The following is a 6631-nucleotide window of genomic DNA, read 5'->3' on the forward strand; positions in this document are numbered from 1 at the left end:
TTGCTTTGGTTGCATGAGAGAGACAAACCTTTCCTCTTGACATATGTTGGCATGCAGAAGAGCAGCAACCATGGAGATGAGGACAGCCCACAGATGCAGAAAGCAGCAGGCTGCTTGGTTAAGCAAAAAAAAAAAGTACTTTTACAATAATAGACTATAATTTTATTCAATTCAGTATGGTAGGAATTCTATAAAAATATTTACATCATACACCCATACCACATGATTAAAGATGATGCAGTAAACACCAAGGCAATGAATGGAGACAAAATTGTCATTATTAAGAGCTTTGCTGTGGCGCCTTTTATTTTTAACAACAAATGACTTAAAATATTCAAGAGGCATAGCTAAAAGGATTTAAAAATTCTACATAGTAAGTGCAAGAACATAGTCTCAATCCTTGACAGCATTTAACTGAATAATGGGTAAGGATGATATGTTCATAGAAGGTACTCACCAATTTATGTGGCATTTAACAAAGCCACAGTTCTTTGCTTCCGATTCATTTACTGTCGGTTTTAATATTAGTCACATTGGAGATTATCACACTGTTCTTAAATAATAAAATAGAAGCAGAGTTTTAACTGTAAAGGTGGTTTCCTACTGCATGACTTCGTGGCTGGGCAGTAGTTATCATGTAGTTAATCTGTGTTTCTACTGCTACTTTTAATGAATGGGGAAATCCTGTGAACAGAACTTAATTGCACTGTTTACCCATTATTGAAGTATGTACAGTAGATCATTCCCAGGGCAATTCAGAGATGATCCAACATAGTGTGAATAGGCATTACTCCTTTCTCTCCCCTTCCCTGGCTCTGAACACCCATAGACATTCTACATCCAGTGCTGAGAAGAGATTGGCTCTTTTCAGAAAACAGGCCTCTCTGTTCATACCCACATGCCTGCCAAAGAAGGAATGGCTGCTTACTCACAAGGAGGCAGAGGGGAAGCAGAGAGGGCAGGGAGCCAGGATTAGGGGGAATGAGGAAGAGAGAGAGTGAGGACCCTTGATGGCACACAAAGCCTTATCCCGCTATTGAAAAGAACTGCAGTATTAAATTTCCAAAACAGGTATGTTTTCAGGGGATTTAATAATACTAAACGAGACAGGATTGAAACTTGTGAAATAATCTCCATTGTCTTCAGACTCTTTGTTTGCATTTCTTACTGTTTGCTTGCAGTTCTTTTATACAAGTTAGCATTTCTTCTTGTTCTCCTCATTAGGCTGTGACTTCCATTTTCTTCAGGAAGCCTTTTCTCTAATAACTTCCTGACCCTGTTCATTACTCATGCTGGAGGTGCCTTTTAACCTGTGATACACATTCTTACTGAGCCTCTGCTGTAGAGTAAGCACCAAGCATTTTAAAAGATTTAAGCCTTAGGAACATAGTTACTGGCAAGCTGATAAAGCCCAGTTTGAAGCAAGACTGTGAGATACATAAACAGCTTTTATCACTGCTGATCTTTTTTTTTCTCTATGCCCATGGGGCAAGTAAAATGCCTGCCAAGTAAAATTAACACTCCATACAGCTGGTAATGTGAACACTAGTTGACAAATGTTTATGATACAATAATCAATGCGCTATTCCTTAAGATGTGATAAGACTTCACTGTTTTTAGGGAACCTACCTAAGCAATTGGCTTTCTAACAGCTGACCCTTATCAGATCCTTGTCCTGCCCCCATGGTATTGAATCTGCATTCTTTAACCTGGATTATCTTTTCTTTTTGAAGATTAGGGACCTATCTTTTCATTCTGTTCATTATACCAGTTCCAAAGTGTTCATTGCTTATATGGCATTATAGTCTTCACTATGGGACTTGACAGGTGTGGATAAGTAAATGAAAGAGCTGTCTAAGAACGGGAAAAATTAGAAACCATGTACAGTACAGACTGTTAGTCAGGTAACTGCACAAGAGTATATGGCTAAGAGATCCAGCATGGTATAGTGGTTTAAGTGTTGGACTAGCACTCTGGGATATCAGGTTCAAATTTCCACTCAGCCATGGAAACCCACTGGGGAAGTCATGTTTTCTCAATCTCAGAGGAAGGCAAAGACAAACCCCCTCTGAATGAATCTTGCAAAAAAAAAACCATGATAGGTTTCCCTTAGGATCACGATAAGTCAGAAATAACTTGAAGGCACACAACAACACATATGTGATTGCAGGCACACAAGGTACACATGCACCAAGACATGCTTGATGTTTATTATGCATGATTATCACACATTAAACATACACTTTGAAGAAGTCACAAGAAAAGTTGTAGGAGGGTGAATACTTCTGCAAAACACTGTATATGTAGGAAGTTATATTGACCTCGAACTTTAGGAAGTTGGGTAGATTACAGGTACATCAGATTGGAAATTCTTTATTTAGAGACAATATTGCCTTATTTATACCCTGAGCAGCAGCTTACCCCACAAAATGTTGCATTAGGAGCAATTTAGCCTACAGCATTTGTGAACATAATGCTGTGAAAACCTGCCCTGCCTTAATCAATTTTGGTTTATTTTCTGATATGCTGTAACTTTTGCCCCATAGTCTTATCTACATACAGTATAACCTGTTGCCTGTACAGATGCTGAAGCTGTTCTTTCAGAGTTTGAAATGTAAATGTTGGAGGTTTAATCATATCCAGTCAAGCTGCTCAAGGGGAGAAAACACTTCTTTGTTCAAATATATTTGCAGAATCTTTAAATATTTTTGCTATAAAAATAGGATTTGGTGGAGATTATTATATACTGTCTGTTTCAGCTATCCTCCTCAAAAATAATTTCAACAAACTTTTTTGTCATTATCCTATATAATAACATTCTATAGCACTTAAGTATTCTATTCAAGCAAATTGCTTGCTTGTGGAAGTCTCTCTCCATGTGGAAACTACATTGGGGCCTTGGATTTAGATGTCAGCCCTCCTTCACACACGCCTACCAATATTTTAAACTTTAGGGTTTTTTTATTTTAAAAATTCTGGTGCAATTGTTTTTACTACTGAATTTTTCTCTTCTACGCAGTTTTATTGAATACAGCTGCTTTTAATATGCAATTGTAAACTACTCTGAACAAGTTTAATGGAAAGGCTCTGTAGAAATATTCAGACAAATAAATAAGAAATAGTGTTAAGACATTCCTCATGTAAATGGTGGAAAATACATTTTCATAACAGAATAAAATAAAAGACTGTTTCCTCTTCCATTGTTAGTTTATGGATTGGATGGTGGCTACATTACAAAAACAGTTTGTCCTCAGATCACTGTGTTCATCATGAGAAATAAAACTGATACTTTTAATGAAGGAAGATTTTGTAGGATTTGGAGGCACAAATATGAATAGTTTATAAGCTGGTTGTATCATTTTCCTCACATAGCATTTTAAAATGTTACTTGTGTGAGAGGATCCTGGGTTAGAAACCATTACCATTGCCTGAATTGCACTTCCTAAGGCCACTTAACACTGGGCTCTTGCAGGTAAAGTGACTACAGGTGAAAATGAAGGAATCATCTTATTCTCTTAAATTCATAAAATCAAGCCATAACATGGGCTACAATCTTATGAAAAGCATAAATGGGGATCCTAGTCAAAATATAATCCTCAAGTGTATGTAATTTTGTTTTACTAGACAGGAAAATTATTCAGTGTTACATAGTGGCAGATTTATTGTAGAGCTTTCCTTAATTGCTCATAATCTCACATGTGGGGAAGGTCTCACCCATGGAGGCCATGTGCTGCTTCTGTTGGAAATTCTCTTCTTTCAGAAAACCACTAAGTTGAGCTCCATAAGCCTAGTGGGATCACATACAAATTCTACTGGTGGTTATAACAGTTTGTTATGACAACATGAACAAGGTATTTGTAGCCACAGGCAATGCTAATAGCAACAATCCAGCCTACCCATAGTCAGATTTATTATGTTTGTATCCCTCCTTTTTTTTCCCTTGAAGGGATGCAAGACAGCATCCTCTTCCTCTCTATTTTACACTGACAACAACTCTGTGATTTTGCCTAGGCTGAGATTTAGCGCCTGGTACAAAGTCACTCAGTGTGGTTCATTGAGGGGGGGGGGGGGCACTAGACGTTGGATCTCCCAAAACTCAGTTGAACATGCTGACCACTACACAACACTGATCCCACAAGGATGGTCAGTGTGCGGTCTGTACTGGAAGGTTCTGAAGTGATATAAGATGTAACTTTGTTTACAGAATCCAAAATTCTATACGAATGAAGGCTTTGAAAAACCAATTCCAGGAAACATTCATGAAACTGACATAGCGTTTCAAAGACAATCAGTTTCATGAAATGACTTCTCCCCCAACATTATTTTTCCAAACAATTTGGCTGATTCTTCATCACATTTACTCTGGAGTAGTTTCCGTACAACAGACAAGCAGAGGACTGAACTCTTCATCTCTCATACTTACCTCCTTCAAAATGAATAGCATGAGATGTATTTTTAAAATATGGTTTGCTTTCCAATAAAACATAGACAGGACTTTTACAAGACACACTTACTTTTAAAGATTTGAATACAGAAACCATTTTTAATGTAATGCTTGATGTTTAAAGGGAAGATTACAAGAAGTACAGCAAAAGAATGTTGAGAAACCAACCTGCTTCAGTCACTGTTCTTCCTTTGGAGAACTATTTATCTGAACTAAACCACTCAAATAAAATGAGCTGCTAGACATACTATCTATCCAATTGATTTTTTTCCCTGTAGATGTCCTCTATAATGGCAACCTATATTGTATAGCAAAGAAGATACCAATTTTCATAATGGCAGCCAGTTAAAATTTTCCAAAATTCAAAAGCACAACAAAACAAATTTCTGTGGGACAATTATCTTCATTGCTCTTTAATTTCAATTTACCCCTAAAACATAGCCAAAACAAGATAGTCAGTGTGAATAAAACAGCTGAGAAATGCTCCTTGTCTATTCAGCTCTCTACATTCATGCAAAATGCAGGTGTATTATGTCAGAATTTTGCATGTCATATATAGTGGCTTATGAGAACTATCAGCCGAATTCAGATTTAGTCATGTTCAATTGGACTGGTACCCTTGGCCAACTTTTTTCCGTACCACAAACCAGCTCAGGCATGTCCTCCAGCTCTCTGTGTCGCATTTCTAGCAGAATGTACATCATGGGGAAGAAAGATAAGTAAGGCTGCCTCTGTACTGTAGATATAATCCAATTTGGCACCATTTCAATTTCTGTGGCTTAATGCTATGGAATTCTGGGAATTGTAGTTTGTTGTGGCACCAGTGCCCTCTGAAAGAGAAGGCTAAATGTCACACAAAACTATAATTCCCAGAATTCCAGAGCACTGAGCCATGGCAATTAAAGTGATGTCAAACTGGATTATTTCTGCAGTGTGGATGCAACTTTAGTGCACTTTACCAGCTCAGCCACACATGGCAAGATATGGATACAACTCATTGTCTAAAATGCTTTTTCACATGACTCTTCAAATGTTTAACAATGTTGTTTGATTTTCATTTTTTCCTTGTCCCTTCCTCTGAGAGGAATATTAATATTCCTTTAAAATTAATATAGACATTTTCATGTTTCCCATGAAAAACAAAGCATCTTGTTTTGCTAACAATATAGCATTGATAAGACTCAAAGAATGGAAATGCCATTGATTTCCTTGAATTGGCTTGGATGAAAGCCTATTATAATTCATCTTCTTCTGGTCTGCCATGTGGGCTCTCCCAGTGTTTTATTGTATCTTTCAATCTATGAAACTATCCTATGTCCATCAAACTTGTTGCTTTTTGTGGTCCCAACCACATTTTTGGTGTGATATTGAAGAATGCAGCGTTCTTTAGTCAGACATGAATATTTAAGAGAGATTTTCCAAACCTTACCAAAGAACAGAAGCTTGATGATATGTGTGCTCTTCCTTCAATGTGTGATGAGTGTATACCAGAGGTATTATAATGTCCAAGAAAGACAAGGCATACATTATTTCAGCTAGCCTCATATATCTAAAGATAATATCTGTTTCTATTGCCCCATGTTTTGGAAACAGAGCAAATTTTAGTTCATAATATACAGTATAACAGAGGTATATAGAATACTTAAATTACTTTAAAAACATTATTTTAAAATTATGTGTGAACTAGTCCAATTTATATTGCTTCAGTAACTTAAGAAACATAAAGTTTAAACTTATGAAAGAGAAACTATGACATTAAGGAACATGTTTTCCAGTTCACTTTATACTGATCCAGTATGTCAACAACTTAAAGCTTAAATTATTAAGGGAAGCAGTTGCATTGAAGGAGGTACATATTAAGGGAAAATGTCATATTCACATTTGACCATGTTAAAATATACCCAAAAATTGTAATGAGCCAGTGCTTAAGAAAGAGAATTGTGCGACTTAATGTAAGTAATGAACCTTTCATGTGAAATGATGTAGTGTCACAACTCATTTGCATCCCACTTAAAGTGTAATTAGGTTTCCCTGACAGCATGGCTTATGGCTGAAAGAGCAGACCTGGTTGCTAAATTAATCCAGAATCCTTCTGGTTAGTAAAATTCTGCAAAGCAAACTTTACACACTTTAAAGTTCCCAACTCACACTTTATGTGATAAATTAAAAAGGGATGCAGCAAAGGCT

This window comes from Sceloporus occidentalis, unplaced genomic scaffold, assembly GCF_023333645.1.
Source record: "Sceloporus occidentalis isolate IW3139 unplaced genomic scaffold, rSceOcc1.0.p SCAF_5, whole genome shotgun sequence".
NCBI lineage: Eukaryota > Metazoa > Chordata > Lepidosauria > Squamata > Phrynosomatidae > Sceloporus > Sceloporus occidentalis.